The 24,015-nt window shown below is 42.7% G+C and overlaps 1 protein-coding gene and 1 long non-coding RNA gene across 2 annotated transcripts in view; one reads left to right on the forward strand and one right to left on the reverse strand.

Annotated features, from left to right (window-relative positions):
- The window catches only part of NEDD9 (neural precursor cell expressed, developmentally down-regulated 9), a 183,598-nt gene that overhangs the window by 20,805 nt on the left and 138,778 nt on the right, over positions 1-24,015 (forward strand). The gene's annotated exons all lie outside the window — the stretch shown is intronic.
- LOC140626245 (uncharacterized) overlaps positions 11,834-24,015 on the reverse strand; it is a 60,193-nt gene continuing 48,011 nt past the window's right edge. The window contains exon 4 of the long non-coding RNA XR_012025437.1: positions 11,834-11,941. This is a non-coding gene — a long non-coding RNA (uncharacterized lncRNA). The remainder of the gene's footprint in view (positions 11,942-24,015) is intronic.

Genomic DNA, 24,015 nt, shown 5'->3' on the forward strand with positions numbered 1-24,015 from the left:
TTAGCTAGGCTGATGTTATAGAACTGATCTAGATGGGATTATTTCTCCATAATTATATGCTCTGACCAAAAGCAAACCCTATTTCCAGGGAGGAGCTGGGATGGTCCTCTGTTGCCTGCATTTGGGGCACATGTCTTGTTTTCTGGGGTAACTAGTCTGTATACCAACTGAACAACTATCTGTTTGAAATAGTATCGTGGTAGCAGGAGTCTGAAATAAAGAGAAGGAATCTTTAAATTCTATTATTATTATTATTCGTGTTTTTCTGGGTTCCGCTTCTTATTTCAAGTTGTCACATACAACTTACAAAGCCACTTAAACATCATCCGAATGTTCCTGCAGAACTTGGATCATGTACTCCCTGTACTTAGCAGCTAATAATGGTCAGTGGCTTTCTTTTTTTTCTAACTTTGTTTGGGGTGTGTCTGGGTTGAGGTCCGGATTGTGGCCATGTGTAGGTCTCTTCAGTACAAGAAACATTTCGTGCACTAATGAGGATGGGTGGGAAGACGGTGCCAAGGTGCCCGCAGCTGTTCCCGCACCAGCAGAGAACAAACACAGACCAAAGGATGCAAGCATGATTAGGGGCCCCCACACAGCCTAAGCAGGGATTGGAGTAATTGTTCTTGGGCATCTAGAGGAATAATGACAAGCTCATCCACAGAAATAAAGAGTTACAGCAACCAGAATATGTTTAGGTAACGTCCCGGCAAACCAGTTTAAAAATGTAAGTAGAATGACAAGCTAAAGAAAGAGAGAAAGGAATTGGTGGGTGAAAAGCACATCTGCCAGCTTCAGAACATGACAAAGAAGCAACATGGAGTCTTGGGGACAGTCCAGTGGCATGTCTGGAGGCCTCAGGGCAGAATGTGGCAGTTACTTCATTGTATTCAGCACAAAGCCCCTAAAGCCCAGAGCAGGAAATCCTGTTGTTCCCACCCTGTCCTCAGAGGAGGTCCCATGAGACAATATTCCTTAGATAACCAACAGAAATCTTTCTTACATGCTAAGGATAGAGCTCACAATATTCTTTAGAAAGTTGGTCGAAAGATCACCATCATTGAGGCCAACAAAACATTTATCCCCATATTGTCTCATCAATAATTTCCTTAGTACTATGCTGGGGGTGGGGGAGGTGAGAGGGGCATTTTATAATAATTACAAAGATTAAAGAGACCAGACAAGACGCTCAACTAAGCTTATAATGGTCTACAGTGATGATGCCTACCGGGAAGGACCGTCTCAGAAATGCAAATTCCCTATCTGGCCCCAGCCCTACTTGAAACAGAAACCCTGCAGGTGGGTTCATCTAGCTGTTTGAACAAGCCCTCCTGATGCATGGAAAGTTTAAGATGTAATGGAAACAGTACCTCAAACAATGGTGTGTCTTGGCCATTTGTGAGGTGTGTGGAAAGTGATTTATTATTAATGATAGTTAACATACCAACATTTGTGAATAATTTATATGTATGTCACCTGCAAAGATTTTTAAAAACACAGATCTCTGACTCCACTTGATTCTGGCTGAGTTGGAATCTCCAGGTGTGGTAGCCAGGAATGTATGTCGTTTTAAAGTTCCCCAGGTGACTGCTATGATCAGCCAGGTGCACGAACCACTGGTCTCTAAGAGCCATTTGCCTTGTAACAAAGAAAATTAAATCATGGAATTCTAAAGGGAGGTCCCTCAAAGAGCAGGTTTCCCTATCTCCCCCCAAAATCTTAGGTAGACTCTGAGTTTTTAAACATATAGAAGAGAAATTGCTCTGATTGAAGCAAAAAGGAACCCTTGACCCCCTTTCCCCTTTTGCAGTGAGCGCTGTAGTCCTTTATGAAAATCTGGAACTTCCAAAGATACGGCATGATGGACCACCCAGGTTTGCCAGGGACTGAAGCAGTTCTGGGCACAGGGGACTCTCTATTACCAAACAGGGAAAGTCCCACCAGACAAACCAGGACAAGTGGGTAGCCCTACAGCAGAGCCCAGATGAAACCCACACCTCTTGCCTCTGGGAGGGTCTTTTGATAATGATGATGATGCCATATTACTATAAGAAGGATTCAGATTACTGTTTGTTTTTTTAACTTTGATATATTCTCTAAATCCAGAAGGATTTAAAAGAGTAATACCATCATTTTATGTTTGGAAAAATTCTGAAGTATTATAAAATGGTCTCAAAGCTACTCCTATGATATCTCTACCTCACAAGCCTTCCGGTGCAACATACCACACATTACGCCTGGTATATTCTGTCTTCTGTATATTTTGGTGGCCTTTTCTGTGGTCCTATTTTGCCTTGCTGAGGTCTGTGTATTAGAACTCTTCAGGTTTCCAAGAAACCTAACTTCTAGTGGCCTAAGAAAATAAAAGCCTAGAATGTATTGGTTCACGTAACAAAAAAGAGCTTTAGGCACAGCTAGAGGTAAGGGCTCAGTCTCATGAGGACTCTCTCTCCACCCCTGAGCTCAATCAGACCGGTTCCTCTAAGATGGAACCAAGACGGCCCCAGTGGCTTCTGGTGTAGATCTTCACTCAACAACCTAGCTGACTGCATCTTGTTCTCAATAGTTTTTGTAAAAGTCCCCAGGATTGACTGACTCTTGGGGCTGACATGTGCCCATTCCTAAACCAATTACTGCGGGGCCAGGGCAATTGAATGTCCTGACTGGCAATAGCATGGCCATGTGCCCGCCCCTAGCAGCTGGAACTGAGAAGAGAGAAAGGTTGAGTTTCCAAAGGAACATCAGAACATGGTCCCCAGAAGCAAGGGACGAACGTGTGCTAGGCAACTAAAAGTCCACCGTAGTCTTAAACAGAGCCAAGAGCCACCCCATCCTCATCAGATCTGATCAGCCAATCAACAGAGTGTCAACCAGTTCCCTCCATCCCCACCCAGCTGAGATCTAAGTACTATTTTACCTAAAACACCATGCTGTGTGAGTCCAAGGCCATCATCACTGGTTCTACTTTTTAAGACCTGCACAACATTTGGCTGAAGCTCATGCAGCCCCCAAACCAAAGGGGCTCCATCAGAATAGTGGTAAGTCTTGCTGGGCTCCCAAATAAGGAGCTTCTGAAAGTTGGGAGCTGTGACTCATACTCCTTGTGCCCTGTCTGGTCCCACGTCCTCCAGCTGGGTCTGTGACATGTGACAAGACTTTTCTTCAATGTGTCCCATAGAAAAGGAATAAATAGCCCAGAGCCCTTTCTTTTTCTTCCTTCCTTTCTTCCTGTAATTCATACTCAGGCCAACTTGGCTTTGTTCAAACCACAGCGTTTCACACTGCCCTGCAAGTTCTGGCACGGCGGCTAGCTTTCTGCCTTTAGTTCCCTGTTAAGCCAGGAGTAAAGTTTTACCCTGTGGCTAATTTTCATTCTGTCAGCTTTATCCCTTGATAAGCTGAAATCGTAGATTAAGTCAGCACAAAAATACCAGCCCCCCCAACCCCAAAACCTGTGAATTGTGGCCTCATGACTCTTCCCACCCTGGCCCTCACTTCAGACCTTCCCTACTTTTGCAAGTTGCTTTGTCTTATTTGGGTCCCACATTATTCATTAGCAGGGTGGTGCTTTGAGTCTTCTAGCGGCTTCTTTCCCTCCATCACACTAACCCTGCTCCTTTTTATCCATTTTATTTCAAATATAAGCACGTAATATATCCCTTATTTGGTTAAACAGCTTGTCCATTCTAAAGGTGGGCTTTCAGGATGTTTATTTCACAAGTTAATAAATCTCTTGGTCAAGTGGACTCTCTAGCAAGGGGGCCAGGGTGTCAATTTCCTGTGACTGCTGTAACAAAGGAGCACAAACTGGCACAAACTGGGTGGCTTACCATGACAAATACATGTTCTGTCGCAATTCTGGAGACCGGATGTCTGAAATCAAGGTGCAGGTCAGGCCTCATTCAAACCTCTAGAGGACCCTTCCTTGCCTCTTCCAGTTTCTGTAGTCCCAGCTTCCTTGGCTTGTGATGGCATATCTCCAAGTTCTGTCTTCTTCTATGTCTTCGTCTCTAAGTGGTGTTCTCTTCTCTTATCACGACAACAGTCATGTTGGATGAAAGCCCACTCTAATGATCTCATCTTAACTTGCTTAAATCTGTAAAGGCCCTACTTTCAAATAAGGTCACATTCACAGGTACTGGGGGTGGGGACACAATATCCTTTCCACCCCCTGAGCAGGGGTAGGGAACATACAATTCAATCCATAACAGGCCAGAAAGAGACAACAAGAGAAAAATAAGGGACAGAAAAATGACTGATTTTAGGCAAACAAAAAGGAAAGCCTCATCTTCCCAGAGGCTGTTTGCCCAGAAAGAGTTTGTCACCCCTGACAAGAACACCCAAGGTGGGGGTAAGGGTGTCTAATGATGGAGGGGGTGGCTAAAAGGGAAGGGGTCCCCTGGAGGGCAAAGAGCACATTTCTGTGTTCCGAGGAACTACCTTGTGCTTTGCACATTTTTATCACATTGGATCCTCAAATAACTCTACCAAATAATTGCTGTTATCCTCACCTAAGAGATGGGAAAGCTGGGGCTTCGAGTAAGTCAGGCAGGCCCAGGGCATTCAGCTGGGAGTGGAAGATCCAGATGGTCATTATCGTTACCATGGTTGTTTTTTTATCACTACTAGCCATCAGTCCCTGAAAGCCTGTGCCCACTTTGTATGGAGGACACCACCTAAATGCACTCAGGTCTTCATAGCTCGGAAGGACAGACACTGTCAGTGTTATACGGACAAAGAAATCAAAGCTCAGACAGGCTGGGTCACTTTCCTGTAAGTCCCACAGTTATGAAGCAGCTGAGCCAAACTTCAAACTTAGGTCTCTCTGCCCCTGAAGACTGTTCTTACCATTGGGCCACATTGCCAGTGGAGTGTTAAGACATCCCAATTTAGATGTACCTGGCTTCAGAGAAAGAAGCCGCAAGAAACTGAATAGTTATATGTGAAGCTTAACAAAACAAAACACCGAAAAAAGAGGACTTTCCTGGGAGAACAGGCAAGAGTGAAGAGAAACTGGTTGGCCAGCTGAGTGGCAGTGGGAGAGTCAGCTGATAGAGCAGCAATGCCAGAGACTGAATGTTATTATGAGACAAAGCAACCTGAGCTGAGTGTCTGTACAAACGTCTCTACTGCCACTAGGAGAGGACTCATCTGCTAAAGGGTGTAGACAACTCACTTTCCTCCAGAGGCAAGAGTGGAAAAGCTGGGATTCCCAAGGCCCATGCTTCCAAGGAGAAGCTCTTCTATGTCTATGAGCATAGGTAGAAGGGAGGAGGAAATGTGGGACGCGGGTGGGATAAGAAGTCTTCCAGTGTTGAGAAGAGCAAGCCGACTGGTGAGAGCAGCACCAGGCCCATGTTCCTATGGATGAGCTCTCTGGACTCCACTTGGACACACATTTTGCCAACAAGCTGACCTACCCGCCAGTGGGCTGAACTGTCTCCTGGGGGGCACCACTGAAGAAACCTTAGAATTTAATTCACTGTGCTATTTAAAACTTTCAGAGTCACCTTGTCACCTTTGGGATAAAGTCGTACCTTCCTACCTCCTTCCCAAGGACCAGAAGTCTTCTGATCTGGCCTCTGCTTACTGCTCAGCCTCACCTGCCACTGTCCCCCACCTGGACCTTCAGGCTGCAGCAGGGGGCTCCCGGCAGCTCCCTAAATAGGCAATGAGCTCGGTCACAGCTCCTTGATCCTGCCTGGTCTCCTCCCACTCCTTCATCTTGCCCTTTCCATCTCTCCTTTTCTTCTACTCACCTCTTTCCTTTCTGATCTCTCTGCCCTGCATACACTATAAACTACCTAGAACTTCTTCCTCCCTCCCCACACACACTTTGATTTTCTTTTAGCTCATTCCTTTTCTCCCTTCAAGACCCCACCTTTCCTGGGGTACCTGGGGGGCTCACTCAGTTGAGCATCTGACTCTTGATCTCAGCTCAAATTCTTGATCTCAGGGTCCTGGCTTCAAGCCCTGAGCTGGGCTCTGCACTGGGCATGGAGCCTCCTTAAAAAAAATACTCTACCTCTCCTGAGAAGCCTTTTCTGATTCCCCCACCTTGGGTGACATTCTGTGCATGAATGTGCACATTCAACCTCACTGTATTTATCTGTGTATCCCAACCTCTTGTCTGTCTACCTGCCTTCCTCCACAGGGTTAGCCACTGTGCCCTGTTCAGCACCCTGATCCTACCTCCTCCACTACTCATCCAGCATCTGGCACAGAGTAGGTGTTCTATAGGCATATCCACTGACTGGTGGAATCGAGGGAGGGCCCACTGACCTCTAAGTTCCCATCTACTCCAAGAGGCTGTAAGTCTCTATTTCTCTCGCACAAGTTGGTCACAGAGGAGAGGAAGTTGCCAAAGCCAGATGATGTGACTTCTGTTTGGGGTTGCCCAGGTCGGGCTGGTCTTTGCAATTTGTAATCAGGGGACAAGAAAGAGAAAACAGGCCAAGAGAAAAACATAGTTTTGATGAGGCAAGAGTTGCAAAATAACTAGTTGTGTAAAGGTGATGGTAACCTCTGAGGCCATCTTTGGTCTGTCCAAATTACAGGAGATTTTGCATGCTCAGCTTTGTGTATGAGCTGAGAGGACAATCATCAAAACTAGGACTTGAGTGTTTAAATGCCCCTTCTCCCTCAAGGTATTGCCTCTAGAGGTCAGCCTGACACCTGAAATCCTCACCTTGAATGACTTCTTAAGACTGTATTTACCTGAAGAAATTGGATATAAATGAAAATACGTTACTGATGTAGGAATGAGTTAGGGGCAGACAGGGCTAGGCAGGGAAAGATAAGGGAGAGGCCCCAAAGTCATGCTCCTACCCATCCCAAAGAAACTGAGATAAGACAGTAAAAAAACAGAAAACTAAACCTGGCTCCCTAACTCCAAATTGTTAGGAAGTATTGCCCTTTAATGGCTATTAGTCTCCCAGAAAGCCCAGATGTAGAGAAATATTATGGAGGAGATATTACCCAGAGAGAAGGGAACACTGTGCTTGTGCTCATAATATTTACAAAGAAACATCTTGTTGGTCACAAGTCCACCATGTTTGTTCTAACTATAGACATGAAACTTACAAATCCACCCTGATATTGATAAGAAATTTTCCAAGTTCTCTGGTCTGTTTCCTATGAAAGACAGACCATGAAGGCCCTCAGTGGCAACCTTGTTGGGACCCCGCCCCTCCCTTTTTGAGACCTTTTTCTGTATTTCTGCTTAATAAACTTCTCTTGCTTTGCTCCCTGTCTGTTGTCTGCGAGATTCATTCTTCGACTCGGTGAGACAAAACCAAACTCTTCCTGTATCACGTTACCTCAATGGTATCACCCTTAAAGTCACTTTTGACTGTTAAGATCCAACTATAAATGCGTTTATTATTCTGTAGATCAAACTGTGCTGCCAAGACTAGTTCCTGAAAAGCTGTAAACCATTTACTTCTACACAGTGCTAGTGTGATCCTCTTAGTTTAGAAGGTTGGGTAAGTTAAAGAAGATGGGATATATATATATATTACATGTATATATATTAGAAAGGATGAATACCTACCATGTACATCAATGTGGATGGAACTGGAGGGTATTATGTTAAGTGAAATAATTCAATTGGATAAAGACAATTATCCTATGTTTTCACTCATATGCAGAATATGAGAAATAGTGCAAGGGACCATAAGGGAAGGAGGGCAAACTGAATGGGAAAAAAATCAGAGAAGAAGACAAACCATAAGAGACTTCTGACTCTGGGAAACACTGAAGGTTGCTGCAGGGAAGGTCGATGGGGGTATGGGGTAACTGGGTGATGAGAACGTGATGTGATGAGCCCTGGGCACTATATACAACCAATGAATTATTGAAAACTGCATCTGAAATGAATGGTGTACTATACACTAGCAAATTGAATTTAAATTTTAAAATAATAAAAAATAAAAAGATTTTAAATTTGTACTCCATTACTTCTTTTGAAACTAGAGATACTCTGAGCTAGATAAATCGGGGGTTCCATCACAGATTTCCAAAGAAATAAACTGAGTCTCCAGAGAAAAGTGATATGCCCAGAATTGCAGTTCATAATGATAAGAAGTGACCAAGCAACCCCATCTTCATTCCCCCAGGTCCTCTCCTCACACTGTACCTCCCAGCCCCGATTCTTTGATGGAGAGGGCTGCACCTTGGATTGAGGCTAGGGGGTAGAGGGTGAGGTGGAGGCTGGGTTGGGCAAGGCAGGCTGGCTAAGTCTTGCCCTTGGGCCCCTTAACCTAAACAGAGATCCGTGAAGGATGAGGGGAAGGGGTTGAGGCATGGAAATGCAGTTGTGAAGACAGGGGATAGAAAAGATTGGTTGAGGGCAGCCCGGGTGGCTCAGTGGTTTAGCGCCACCTTCAGCCCAGGGCGTGATCCTGGAGATCCCAGATCGAGTCCCACGTCGGGCTCCTTGCGTGGAGCCTGCCTCTCCCTCTGCCTGTGTCTCTTCCTCTCTCTCTGTGTGTGTCTCTCATGAATAAATAAATAAAATCTTAAAAAAAAAAAAAAGAAAGATTGGTTGACCCTCCACAACTCAACTTTGGGTCAGCCCTGACTCAGTAGCTTTGGGGGTTCTGAAACTGGCTGAGTGTGTGGGCTTCCACGGAGAAAAAAGGTTTTCACACCTTCTCTACATGAGGACCCAAGAGCTAAGACCCTACTGAGCTCAAACTGCTGCCTGCAGCAGCTAAAGGGCAAGTGATCAAAGCAAGTGGAGGAGCTTTGAAAAGCTGAGGTGGTAGCTGCTCAGTTAGCAAACAGGCCAGACCCCCTCTGCTCCCAGACCGACCCTTGTCCCCCGAGGAGAGTTATACTGGTCACAAACAGAAACTAAGACGTAAGTCCAAGAGAGCCAAGTCCTCTCTGCCTGCAAATTCTAGTGTGTGCATCATAATAAGATTGAGTCTACCAGTAAACAGAAGGGATTTGAACTCATGTGGGGGCCTCTGAGCCTTCTTAGGACCACACAACAGAAGTGAACTACGTTTGCTTTTTTACTAAGCAGCACTGCTGTTTCACTGGGTCCTTCACAGCTATTGGTCCCCTCATTCTTTTGTCTTTTCAAGACTGTCCCCATCGTTGAATGCAATAGTTGGGCTGGGGAAGTCTGCTGAATCAGTACCCAGTGCAGAAAAAATACCTTCCGTGTAACATAAAAAATACAAATATTATACCAACTGGCATGTTTATTTATTCCACGAGCATTTTTTGAACACTTTTTGTGTGCCAGACAGTGTCTTTAGTGCTGGAAAAGAGGGGCAAGGTCCTTAATCTCATGGAGCTTATGTTCTAATGATAAAGACACAAATAAGCCAAATTAATAAATAGATACCCTAGATCACATCAGAGTGGTAAGTGCCGTAAGAAGCCGAAAGTGGGTGATGCAGGTTAGGAAATGCTTTAGATACGGAGGCCTCAGAAGTTGTAACCCTGGAGAGCTGGAGTCAAAGCCTTAAGGCAGAGAGCAGATGTAGAAGTTATGTTTGAAAAACAGCATGAGGCCAGTGGGCCTGAGCTGAGGAAAGCGGTGCAAGATGAGCTTGGAGGTTGAATTATACCCTCATCCATCACACTGGGTTGGCCTTTTGATCTTAGATAAAAATACCTTTCAGTAGTGTTTTGCTTAGTATTGTACCGGTATTTACAACCAATGCATGATGCACTGTGCACTTTCTACTCAGACAGAAATCCTCTATACCTGTTTGTGGAGTTGAAAAGAAGATAATCTCTCCTTCAGAAAGTCTCTTTGGAAACTTGGCAATTGGGGACAGGGGACTAAAAGCAGATTCAATCTTGGGTGGTCTGAGGTTCACCTGGAAATGAAGCCATCACCCTCTGTGGCTGTGACAGTAGGGGAGGAGACAGATCCTCTCTTCACATACAGAGCCAAAGTTGGCAGGAGAAGAGTCTACAGTAAGGTCTCCAAATGCTGTGGGCGTGCACGCATGCGCACACACACACACACACACACACACCTATTGTCTTGGTGCTTGCTTCTCCATCACATCTACTGCTGTCCTGTATCAAGATAATTCCATACACGAGTAACATGAAACCCTGAATTTATGCTGTCCAAAGCTGCACACTGCCCAAATAAGTCACAAATGCATGGTCTCTTGTTACTCAGTTTTCTTTTCATTTCTTTTCTTTTTTTTTTTTTACTCAGTTTTCTTGGCTTGGGTTCAAAATACCCATAGGCTCCTCTTCTCCACCCCTTCCCCCAGCAACTCCCTATTAAATCTTAAATATATTCCTTCAGGTGGATTTCTTCTCACTCTTTCTCAAGACCTTCATGTTTATTTTCTCTCCCACTCTCACCCGCTTCCCGTCGTGCTTTACCTTGATTCCCCCTTTCCAGGCAAGAAGACCTCTTACAAAATATCTTTCTTCTTTCATATTTTCTCTACTTCCACAGAATGCCCTCAGATTCCTTTCCTTTCCATTGAAAGGACTTACTCCTGGGACTTATAATTCTAGCAGTCAGAGGAACATGGAATGAGAAGTATGACTATCCCCCTCTACTCCCTGGGTCTCAATCTCCAGTTTCTTTGAGCATGAAGTCTCTAATGGGGGCAGGGATAGGAGTAGGGGGAAAGAAGGGAGATTAAAAAAAAAGAGAGTGAAAAAATTTGTTGCTGTTGTTTAATGATAAGAGTAAGCAAACTAGGAGACAAGGTACCTGTTTTCTGAACTTTGGAGCTGAAGAGATGGATATTCATGCTGGGGTGGGTGTAGGAGGTGCAATATTGGCCAATGACCAGTCAGAATGTGGTCATGTGCTGGAATGTATGCTATGCGATGTCAGTGCAATGAAAATCACAGCAGAGTGAAGTTGGAGTTTGCCTTGGGGAAGGTGGCACTGAGGCGATGGCTGTCGGAGCCATCCAGATTGGCTCTGCATGTTGGAATCTTATTTTATCAACTACGAAAAAAACATGCCCTTAGGAACCCAATGGATCTTTTCTTTGGAAGGGTATGATGTTCAGGACAGGAGCATGATGCTGTTGACACTTTGTGTATACCCCTTCCTAACTTTCCCTATCTTGATGAACTCTCTCTTCAAGATAAATAACTTCAGTAAAGTGGACCAATAAGAAATAGACTACATGGGTTTTTCTCACTTGTCTGAAATTTGAGGCTAAATGAAGTGCCTAAATTTCTGGAACTGAGGTCAAATTTGTATTGACCAATATTACACCCATTGCAAGTGCTTACCAGCAGGGCACCTGGGTGGTGCAATCCATTGAGCATCCGACTTTTGGTTTGGGCTCAAGTCATGTTCTCAGGGTCCTGGCATTGAGTGCTGAGTTGGGCTCTGTGCTCAGCATGGAGTCTGCTTGGGACTCTCTCCCTCTGCCCCTCCCCCACTGTGCTTTCTCTTTCAAATAAATAAATAAATCTTAAAAAAACAAACAAGTGTTTATCAGAACTTTATAGCCAGAGATGGGCCAGGCCCAGATGTCACAAGATCTATGCACTTAAGAAGCTTTACACTTACTGACTCCTTGGAAAAACACAAAAACAAAAACAGAAAAAAACCTTGAGGTAGTGGGTCTTGGGATGATAAGCAGCAGGCCACCCACCCCTGTCTCTGCCAATTACAACCCGACTTCCCTCCCCCTTATTATCCTCATTTCCTAGTTATATACACTTCTATCTTCTAGTGGGTAAAGTACAGAAAAACATCTGGTGTTATAATTGTTGTAAACACACATAGTTCATCTGAAAGCCCAGGTCAAGTATCTCACATGGCATGCCAACTACCTGCACAGGTGTTTAGTCTACATGTAATACCTTCTTTACTCACATTTCTTGTCTTCTCCCTTTGAGTTGGGCAGAAATCTGGTATCTTGAGTTTCATGACATACTAGTGTAGCATTACCTTAGTTTACATACGCAGTCTCACTTTTGATACCTGTAAAGAAAGACAGTTCATTGCCTCATTTATTCATATTGTCTATTCATTTATTCATTCACATAGCATTTACTGAGCAGGTATTACGTGCAAAGTACTGTTGTTGGCAATGTTCAAACCAATGAAAGAAATGAGCAAAATTTTGCCTGCCTGGAAGCGACGTTCTAGAGGGGAAGATAAAACGAGGGGAACAAAATGTTTAGTGTCAACTACACTTACAACTATTTAGTTAAATTAAATTTAGATTTTAAAAATATATCTAGTGTATTGGTGATATAAACTAGGTATAAAACTATCTGCTGTAAAATTCACACATTTTAAGTGTACAGACTGATGACTTTTGACTAATATATTCATTTACTACCTCATCAAGATACAGAAAATTTCTATCCCCCTAGAAAGTTCCCACTTACTCTTTGATAGTCAATGTCATACCCCCACCACAAGATACCATTGATATGATTTATATCACTATATACTAGTTTTTCCTATTTTAGAATGTCATATAGCAGGAATCATACAGCATGACATCTTTTGTATGTGGCATGTTTGAGTCACTTTAATCCATGTTATTGCACTTATTAGTAGTTATTGTTTTTTATTACTCTTAGTCTATTGCATAAACATGCCACAACTGGCTCATTCAATTATTTATTTTTTCTGGTACTTTTCCTTCTTTGTGTAGTTTCTATCTGGTATTATTTCCCTAAGGACTAAAGGACATCCTTTAGCATCTCTTGTAGTTCAGGACATCCAGTGATTTATTTTCTCAGATTTTGTTTATCTGAAAAATGCCCTTATTTGACTTTCGGTTTTGAAGAATATTCTTGTTCAATATGGAATTCTGGATGGACAGAGTTTTTCATCCAACACTTTAAAGATGTTTTATTGTCATCTAGCCTCTCTTGTTTCTGATGAAAAATGAATAATTCTTAACTTTGTGTACCTGTGTCTTTTTTCTTTGACTGCTTCCAAGATTTTGTCTTTATGTTTAGTGTTCTGTGGTTTGACTATGATGTACCTGTGTGGGGTTTTCTCTATCTTTATCCTTCTTGAGTTTCTTGGATTTGTGAGTCATTTTTCAAAAAAATTTGGGATGTTCTTGGCCACTATTTATTCATATTTTTTTTTTCTGTTCTTACTCTCCTTTTCTGGGACACCAATCACACATGTGTTAAACTGTTTGATACTGTTCCACAGGTTCCTGACCCTCTGTTCATTTCTTCTTAATATTTTTTCTCTATTTGATCATTTCTACTGATCTGTCTCCAACCTCAATGAGTCTTTCTTCCACCATCTCAAGCCCCTCAGTGAATGACTCACTTTAGGTCTTGCATAATTCTAAAATTTCCATGTGGTTCTTTTTTATGGATTCTCTGCTAAAATTCCTTATTTATTTACTCCTCATTTATTAGGACCTTTTAAAAAAAATAATGAATATATTTTAAATTCTTTGAATGTGTATTATAAAAGATATATTTTAAAGTCTTCATTTACCAAGTGCCACGTTTAGTCCATCTTAGAATCAGTTTCTTTTGATTTTATTATTTACTGTGGATGACATGATGCTGATTAGTATTTTTTTTACATGTCTTAGTGATTTATGATTGACTACTGGACACTGAATTTTACACTGTGGATCCTCAAGATCAGCATTGTTCATTAGAATTTTCTGCATTTAGGAAAATGTTCATGTCTGAACCTTGCTATATGGTGGCAGCTATTGAACACTTGAGCATGACTAAGGAACTAAATTTTAAGCTTCAGTTAATTTTCTTCAATTTAAGTTTAAATACTCACACATTTACCCCCAGGACTGCTCAACCTTTCTTACATTTGCTTCAATCTCAAGTCCATAGTAGCTGATATTTGGTAAGCCTTGGATGGTTTGCACATGTACAGTTCAGCCCCCAGCCATGGATTCGTGGAGGACCTCACCATCCATATATATAGACATCTAGGGATTTCTCCCTGCACAAATTCTAGGTATTTCAATTGCCTTGAACTCTGATTCCTGCCTCTTCAGCTCAGTTTACATCGTTTGCTCAAATTCAGCTCTCCAGGCGGATCACCTCATGCTCCCTTCTTCCAGGTACTGAAGTCTTGCACTGTTTATTTTACATTATCTGAAAATGATCTTCCTCACATACCTTGTCCAGTTTCCTAATTACTTATAGAAGATGAGCTAGTCTGAAACCGGCTACTCCATCAAGGTCAGTAGCCTGAGAAATTTCCTTTTAAGGAAATGAATTTGAAGGAGATGAGGAATATTTTGGGAGAAGATAGCTTCAGAGAGAGGGAAAACCTATAAGAAGGGCTGTGAGACATGGGGTGCCTGGGTGGCTCAGCAGTTAAGCATCTGCCTTCAGCTCAGGGTGTGATCCTGGAGTCCCGAGGTTGAGTCCCACATCGGGTTCCCTGCATGGAGCCTGCTTCTCCCTCTGCCTATGTCTCTGCCTCTCTCTCTCTCATGAATAAATAAACAAAATCTTAAAAAAAAAAAAGGGGGCTGTGAGACAGAGGCACACCTGACTTATTAGTAGAACAGAAAGGAGGCTACTTGCTTGGAGTACAGTGAACAAAGGAGAGAGAGAAAATAGGGCTGGAGAGGTTGTGGGGTGGTAAAAAGAACTTGTTTAACCTAATAAGCCATTATGAGGATTCTGGCTTTTACTCTTTGAAATGGAAGTTATTGAGAAGTTTGAGATCCAAGAACTAATTTGAGTTAGCACAGAATCACACTGTCTGTTGAGAACAGACCTCTACGACAAACAGAAAGGAACAAGGAAAAAGGCAAGAAGTGTAATTGGGAGGCGATTGAAATACTCAAATGACTAAACTTGCAAATTAATTAAAATTCTATATTATACAAGTCTGATGGCTGGATTTTTATCAATTTTGTAGACTTCAGGGCTCGCTAGGAGATAGGCATCTTAGTGCTTAGGTGTTTACAGCTAAGTTAGCTATATGACTTTAGGCAAGTGGCTTAAAATGTCTTTCTATAACATGGAGATTATATCACACAAAAGATATTAAGACAATTAAATTACATAATTCATGTACAATTTTTTAAATGATGACTTATGTGTATTAGGGAAGTGCTCCATATGTGATTACTATTACTATCTGATAATTTGTGGGGTTTTTTTTTTTGCTTATCTGATAATTTGAATGTATGATGATCATCTATTCACAATAGACATTGGCTGATCTCCTGTTCTATGAATGAGAGGCACAGTTCTTGTTGTCAAGGTCTATCTGCCCTCAGTAAAGGAAACCAGAGTGGAAGCAATATCTTGAAGCAATACCTTATAACAATCCTGAAGGAAATAAGAGCTAAGTAGAGATACGCATTTCCAACTCTAAAATAAGGAGGGAAATCTATTCATTCCATTGGGGGGATCTCTGAAGACTTCTAGGAAGCAATCAGTTAAGACTTTGAGGGATGAATGGGATGGATACTCTGGAAAGGAATGGAATGTATATCACACTGTCATGCTGCCTGGCCTACTTGGAATTCACAGACCTGCTGGGAATGATATTCTAGGCACTTAGGGCTTCTGCAAATCACCTGAATTTTGGCCACTGTGAATGTGTAAAGAGCTTCTTGGACTCAATGTGAAAAATAATGAGTTTGGAATGGCTATTATCCCCTTAAGCTCACACTCAGAATCAACCACATAAAGTAGGGTGTAGTTATATTACAGATGAATGACTCTATTCACTTATATTGGGAATTAGATGACAAATGCAAGCAGAGTCTTATTGAACCAGAAGCATTTACCATTTATCTCTGTGAGAAGTTAGGAAAGGTCCAAAAAAAAAAAAAAAAAAATGCAAGCAGAGAGAATTCAGGTGAGTCCTAAAATCCCAGTGCAGTAGCATTTGGGAAGTGAATGATGACACATGGGTCACAGGAAGGTAATGGATACATTATTCAAAGGTTTTGATTAATGCACGTGATCTCACATTTCATCTGGCCCAACATGTATCCAATTGAGCCTTTCCAGCCTAGTCCATGGAGGAGGAAAATTTGATGACGTAGGATCTAGCAGGCCAGCATGAGCCAGTCCCACACCTAACACAAGCTGCTTGGCTTTGGAGACACTCGTATAAAACCTAAGGGAAGTCCACTTTGCACAGACTTTAAAGCATATTTGCCAACCTCTGGCGGCAAAGAGAGTATCCATCTCTTGAATGGGATAAGAGCAGAGGGCAGGCTCAGCCTTGTCTGGGCTGTGAAGGAAACTTTGGGAATGCTTCCTGTTTATTTTGATCAAGAAAAATCAGCTAATAATTTGTTAAGAACAGGCAAAAAATACCTATCAAAAAACACCATGTAGTCATCAAAAGAATGAGGCATGTTTGCATATGCTAATGGAGAATTAGCTCCAACGTCCACAGTTATGTGATAAAAATCAAGGCAGAAGGATGTTTATAATATATGATCACTTATGTAAAAAGTGAAATATATATAGGCACAGACATAAAAGAGATTGCCTCCAGTGAGGGGCACTAACAGGTGGTGGGGACTAACAGGAAGCAGGGGATTTATTTTTCAGTCTATCCTTCTTTGTCTTTTGAATTTAGCTCTATATATACCTAAATTCAGACAAGTTTTTCTCAGTTGAAAAAAGAAAAAGTAAAGGGGAAAAGAAAATAATACCCACAATTTAAACAGCTAGAATAGGACCTTCCTTTCCTTATTTGCAAAAGGAGCCATAATAATGTCAGATACCACAATGATAGTTCAATAGAGGACATTTAGGACATAATGCTCCCCTCTGATGTTTGGGCCCCTCGTTTCTGATTGTGACCAGGGTCCCTGGGCATATTAGTTAACTAGAACTGCTGTTAAAAAAAAAAATATAGTACCACAAACTGAGTGGCTTAACAAGCGAAGTTTATTATCTCATAGTTCCGAAGGCTTATTAAAGTCTGAGATCAAGGTGTGGACAGGGCTGCTTCCTTCCAAGAGTTCTGGGGAAGGATCTGTGCCTCTCCCCTAACTTCCAGCAGTCACTGGCAATTCTTGGCTTTTCTTGGCTTACAGAAGCACCATCGAAATCTCCACCCTCATCTTCACAGGGCATTCCCCCTGTGTGCATGTGTGTTTCTTTGTCTAAATCTCCCCCTATTACAAGGAAATTGGTATTGGATTAGTCATCATGGATTAAGGGTCCACCTTAATAACCTCATTTTAACCTAACTAATTATATCTGCTACAACCTTATTTCCAGATAAGGTCATATTCTGAGGAACGGGGGCAGGGTGGTGGTGGTAGTGGTGGCTAGGACCTCAACATATGACTTTTGTGGGGACATGATTCAACCCCCAACACTAAGTAACATTTCACTTATCCAGAATTTTATTTCTTACATAGGGAAATTATTTTGTATTTTGCAGTGTGTCTGTAAGGCAGCTAAGGGGATACATGTTCTCATACCCCAAATGGATAAAGTGGATAAATGCTGAATGACCGAATACCTTAAAATTTTAGCATGCATTACACCCCTTAGAGGAAAGAGAGAGTCCACATGTAGTTAAATAAGAATCACAGCTTCCATTGTCAGAGAGGGAAATCAATGAAAAGTGGTTCAGATTCCTTCTCCCCTCCTCTATCCACACCAACTAAGGGTATATTCACTCCATAATGTCCAGTAAGCACCTACTATTGTGTGCCATGGCCCTGGGAACTGATCACAGAGCACAGAGATCCTCCTGCCCTTCAGGTGGAGAAAAGAGATGCGTAATGTAATAATTATATTGCTGTGGAAAATCCTAACGTGAAGACATGAACAAACCCCCCAATTACCTGGGGAGGCCAAAGAAGACACTTCCTGGGAGAAGTGACACAAGAGCTGACTCTCAAAGGCTGAGTCAGAGAGTATATGAAGTGGGTGAAGGCAAGGGAGGGCAGGAAGGAAGAGGAGAGTCCCGGCGGGGAGCAGTGCTCACATCAGGAGAGGCCCAGACAGCCTTCAGGTGACCCAGGGTGGGGACACAGGAGTTGGATTTGAATCCAGGGTGCAGATGAGCTTCGGAAGTGTTTTAATCTTCACCATGAGGATTTGGGGCCGACTACTTTGTCCTACAGGAAGCCCTGGCGGATTTAGGGGAGCCGCTTGGTCAGATTTCCTTTTTAGGAAGACCTTTAGGAGAGAGAATGAATTAAGGGTGGGAGAGATTAAAGAGAGAGGCCATGCAAGGAGAATTGTTTAGGTGAGAAAAAAAATGAGCAATAAACTCTGGCAGTGGTGACAGAAATAGAATATATGGGGAATACTCACTTTCCCCTCTTTGCATTCATTCATTCATTTTCTTAACATTGTGTATTAATTTTTCAGACTATAAGTTAGTACATGCTCAATGTAAATAATTTGGGAAGAAATTACACATACATGAAATAAAATTAAAATGATCCATGGTGGCTCAGTCAGTTAAGTGTCTGACACTTGATTTCAGCTCAGGTCTTGATCTCAGGGTTGTGAGTTCAAGTCCCAGGTTGGGCTCCATGCTAGCTGTGGAGCCTACTTAAAAATAATAAATAAAATAAAATGATCCTTAATTCCACTCCAAGAATAACCATTATTATTTTTTCATGTGTATATCCTATTAGGTTCTTTTCAAAAACACATATATATGTGTGTGTGTATATATAGATAGATATACCTATAGGTATAGGTAGATAGATATACCTATAGGTCGATATCTATATATATGTACATATGTAGTCATTTACTCCAACTGTTTTGTAACTTGCTTTTTCCACTTTCTATATCATATTTCCCTATTCCATCAAGTAACTTTGTATGACTTGATTTCTTTTTTAAAATATTTTATTTATTTATTTATTCATGAGTGACAAAGAGAGAAAGGCAGAGACATAGGCAGAGGGAGAAGCAGGCTCCTCGAGGGGAACCCCAAGTGGGACTCGATCCAGGGACTCTGGGGTCACACTCCCAGCCCAAGGAAGACACTCAACAACTGAGCCATCCAGGTGTCCCTGTACAGCTTGATTTCTAATGGATATGCCATATTTACTTAGCCAGCTTTGAAAACTGTTAGAGAATTCTAATAGCAGCAGGAGGGGATTAAGATTGGCTCATGGGGTACGAGGGAAAAGAGGAAAACCCAGCAGCTCCATCTTTTGAGCTACAGCCTCTCTCTTCAGCAATCTGCTTGCTTGTTACGGCCTGAAATGAAGGGTATGTCCTCTGAAAAAGACACGGCAAAGGGTATGTGACTATATATATGTTCCATTCGATCACAACAAAGGTGCACATAAGCACTGTTCAGGGCATGCAGACACAGCCCCAGATTCAGAAACTGCCAGAGCATTCATTAAAGTGGATAAAATGGGCTGCAATGAAATCCCCAAAGGATGTAGTAGATAAAGCAAAGGCGCTCCTAAAACACAGCTGCCGGCTGCCCAAATCCCGGCGGCACTTGATGAGCAATCCCAGAAAGAAGCAAGTGGAGACAGCCTTCTCTGCCAAGAGGGAAAACCTCTCCAGGCTGCAGGGCCCTGGCCCGGCCTCTGCACCTGTCACTCACCTGATGTCTTCCCCACATCCTGGGAGGGTTTGTTTGTCCTAGCACTCCCTTGGTGTTTCCACAGCAAGAGGAGGAGGAGGAGGCGGGGGAGTGGCTCTTTCCAAGAGAGGCATCTCTGTAGGTGAGATACCCTCAGTCCAATGGAGGTGAATAATAAAGCTTATTCACTTCCGAAGAATGAAAAGAGGAGGTGTTGGGAAATAGACTAATTAATCAGGCACTTCATGTTAGGTTCACTCTGCTTTCCATTGTCTAATGAACTCCTACACTCCTGAGTGGCTTTAGAAAATATTTCTAGTTGAAATACAATTTGTCTTTTGAAGGATTGGGAGCTGAGGACACCCTCCATCTCATGGATGGAACATAATGCCTCTGTCCCTTTTTTTTTTTTTTTTTTTTTTTGGTTCATGGACCAAGCCTCAGATCAAAATATGAATAATCTCTTCTCTTGCATTTGAGGTGAACTTTCAGAAGGAAAACTCTTCCTTCCTTCCCTCCTTCCTTCCTTCCTTCCTTCCTTCCTTCCTTCCTTCCTTCCCTTTTTCCCTCCTTCCTTCTTTGCCTGAAGTGTATGAATTGTTTCTGTTCTTTCTCTTTTCATTTATCTTAAGGGAAGCAGTGGAGTTTAAACTATATCTTTAACTAGATGGAGCTAATATGAGGGAACTGTTGACTTTTTTTAAATAAAGATTTTATTTGTTTATTTGACAGAGAGAGAGCTCACAAGTAGGCAGAGCGGCAGGCAGAGGGAGGGGGAGAAGCAGGCTCCCCCCTCAGTGGGGAGCCCGACACAGGGCATCTCAGGACCTCGGGATCATGACCCGAGCTGAAGGCAGACACTTAAGTGACTGACCACCCAGGTGCCCCTATTAACTGCTTTAATAGTGTTTATTCTATCAAAGAGAAAATATGGGATGCGATGCACCTATGTTGAAAAGATCCCTATCATTTACATTTTACTAAAACTCACCCATTCTGTCTATTGACCTGCTACTCACTTTGTGCCTGGCGCTGGGCTAGGCATGGGGAAAGCCAGGATGACATAGCACCGCCCCCAGCCTTCAAGATCTCACACTTAAATTGGGGGTGGGGGGGAGCACGGATTTCAATAGGACATGGTGTGTGCTACAAGGAAGTCAAACACAGAGTGCACAAGAGAATCTAATTCAAGGGTTGTCGAGGTTGTTTTCACAGGGAAGATGCATACGTTTCTGAGGGAATAGCATGTGTGAGGGCAAGGAGTTCTAGGAGAACATGGAGTATTTGGAGAATCGGAAAGACCTCAGTGTGACAGGAGCACAGGTGAGAGGTGTACACGTGGACAGAGAGACCCTCTCCCCATCCTGGAGGCTATAGAGACCACTGATGAATTGTAAGGATTTTAAGAAGAGCAATATGCTCAAATTCCGACTCAGTGAAGCATTCCTTGAACCAATATCCGCTGAACAACTCCATACAAGTGTCCTCATCTCACATAGCTAAAAGCTGAAGTCTGATTGAAAATACGGCTCCACAGGTCTGGTGATGGAAACAACAAAGGTAACTCAGGGCTTCTAAGCCTGGGATGAACAAAGATCAAGGACGTTTCGTAGATCATGTTGCTCTGCTTTTTCTCTTAGGGCCAACACACGTTAAAAGGACCCTCATGTGCTGCTCACTATTACGAACATTTTCTTTTTTCATCTCATATCTTTCATCCTAAATGCTCATGAAAGACATGTTGCTTCTGGTCCAAACGTGGGCCAGTGACAAAGCTTTTCATGTTTGTTGACCCAATAATCAGCCATTACACTCTAAAGACTTAGAGAGGATCAGTTTAAAAATAGCTATTAGTGTATTTGGACGGCAGTCCCCTGCCCCATGTCTGGGCTTGCTGCTGCCACAGGGAAGATCCCACTTCTACCCGGGGAGCTGCTGTGTTTCTCGGGCTGTTTCAGCGCCAACACATAAAAGCTGCTTGTGTCGAATATGGTTTAATCGCAAACTGAGTTATGAGGTTTAGCAGGCATGGCCATAGGAGGTGAAGACTGGTGGCAGGATTGGTCCAGGGTTGCATTTTGGAGAATAGCCCAGGGGTCATGATGGATAAGACATAAAGACCCTCTTGTACGTTTATCTCAAGAAATTAGCTTAAACACCCTAGTCTTTAATCAAGGATTCATTATGGAAGTGCCCTTTTATATTTAAACATCTTTTGAGCTCTTTATTTTTGCAGCCTTTGGCATTGGGATAAAAAGCTCTTAAATCACCACCACCCCCACTACCACAGTTACTATACTAAATTAAGTAATTGCCATATAATGAATCTCTGTGTCCCCCCTCCATTCATATGATGAAGGCTAACCCCTAATGTGATGGTGTTAGGAGGTGGACCTTTAGAAGGCCATTAGGTCATGTGGGTGGAGCCCTCCATGAATGGGATTAGTGCTCCTATAAGAGATCCCAAAGAGCTTTCTTGTCCTTTTGGACATGTAAGGACACAGCAGGAAGATGTCTATGAACCAGAAAGAAGGTTCTTTCCAGACACCAAATCTGCCTTGATCTTGGACTTTCCAGCTTCCAGGACTGTGAGAAATACAGCATTTTTGTTATAGATAACCCAAACGAACTAAGAAATTGCTACTGAGAAGTGGAGTGCTGCTGGGAAAAATATCTAAATATGTGGAAACATTGGAATCAGGTGATGGGCAGAAGATAGAAGAGCTTTGGTGCATGCTAGAAAAAGCAAACATTGCCATGAATGGACCATTAAGGGTACTCTGACCAGGGCTCAGAAAGAAAAGAGAATTACAGAGAAGGCCTTGATCTTCTTAGAGAATATGTCAGTGATTCTGGCCAGAATGTCAGCAGAAACATGGTCAGTAAAGGCCATTCTGATGAGATCTCAGATGGAAATGAGGAATATGTTATTGGAAACTGGAAGAAAGGCCGTCCTTGCTACAAACTGGTGAAGGACTTGGCTGAATTGTGTTCACTAGTGTTGTGGAAGGTGGCACTAGTGAGTGATGACATTATATTTAGCGGAAGCTATTTCTTTTTATTTTATTTTATTTTTATTTTTTTAGTTGAAGCTATTTCTGAGCAAAGTGTGGAAGGTATAGCTTGGCTCCTTCTGACTGCTTATAGTAAAATTCAAGAAACAAAAGAACTATAAAGATAAGATTGTTAAGCAAAAAGGAAACAGAACTTAAAGATTTAGAAAACTCTCAGCCTATCATTGATTGCAAAAAGTGAGAACACTGGATGTGTGGCCGAGTGACGATTTGATGAGGTTAGTATGGACCAGCCACCTCAACAGAAGCCAGGTGCTGTTCTCTAAGACAATGGAAGGATGACCCTGAAGGCAAGTCAGAGGTCAGGGATCCCATTCCTACCACAGGCCTGGGAAGGGTGGTGGGGCAGGGGGAAGGCAGAGTGATTTCAGAGGCAGGAACCACCTCTCTGGTCCAGGTGAGGCAGGAAGCCCCCACTCAGGACTTCAGGGGCGAGGTCCCCATGGAGAGCTCCCTACTTGGGCTGCATCCAGTGGAACATGGCATGGACAGGGCCACCTGGGCCCCAGCAGAGAACTGTGGTGGAGCAGGGCTTGGAAGAGAACTGTGGCAGGGACAGACATGGAACCCTAGCCAAGAGTTACCCCAGTGGGCTGAAAAGCAGAGCATTGAGCCAAAATGTATTATCCTGGAGACTTAACGGTTCAATGCTATTTGCCCTATTAGATTTGGGGCTTCTCTGGGACCTGACACTACTTTTTTCTTTCCTCTTTCTCCATAGCAATGGCAATGTCTGTCCTATGCCTGCCCTAACACTGTCTTTTGCAAGCATACAACTAACTCATCTGATTTCATAGATTCACAGCTAGAGAGGACTTTGGCTCAGGATGAATTGTACTTTGAGTCTCACCCATATCTGATTTAGCTGATAGTTAGATAATACTTTGGACTTTAGACTTCTGAATTGCTGCAGAATAAGTTAAGAGTTGGGGCTATTGTCACAAAATGAAGGCATTTTGCTTGCAAGAGGATATGAAGTTCAGGGGGACAGGGGCAGAATTGAAACCTAATCCCCAGTGTGACGGTGTTTGGAGGTGAAGCCTTTGAAAGGTTGTTAAGTCATGGGATGAAGCCCTCATGAATGAGATTAGTGTCCTTTAATGGAGAGCCCAGAGAGCTCCCTTGTCCCTTCGCCCATGTGAGGATATAGCAAGAAGAGGTCTATGAATCAAAAAGAGGTTCTCACCAGATACCAAATCTGCTATGCCAGTCAGTGCCTTAATCTTGGACTTCCAACCTCCAGGAGTGTGAGAAATAACTTTTCGGTTGTTTGCAACTGAAAATACTAGTTTGCAACTGAAAATTCAGTTTGCAACTGAATACCAGTCTATGGTATTTTTGTTATTTTTTGTTTAATATTTTATTTATTTATTTGAGAGAGAGAGAGAGAGAGCACTAACAGGGGGAGGGGTAGAGGGAGAGGGAGAAGCAGACTCCCTACACGGGGCTCCACCCCAGGACCCT

This window comes from Canis lupus, chromosome 37 (genome assembly GCF_048164855.1).
Source record: "Canis lupus baileyi chromosome 37, mCanLup2.hap1, whole genome shotgun sequence".
In the NCBI taxonomy this organism is placed as follows: Eukaryota; Metazoa; Chordata; class Mammalia; order Carnivora; family Canidae; genus Canis; species Canis lupus.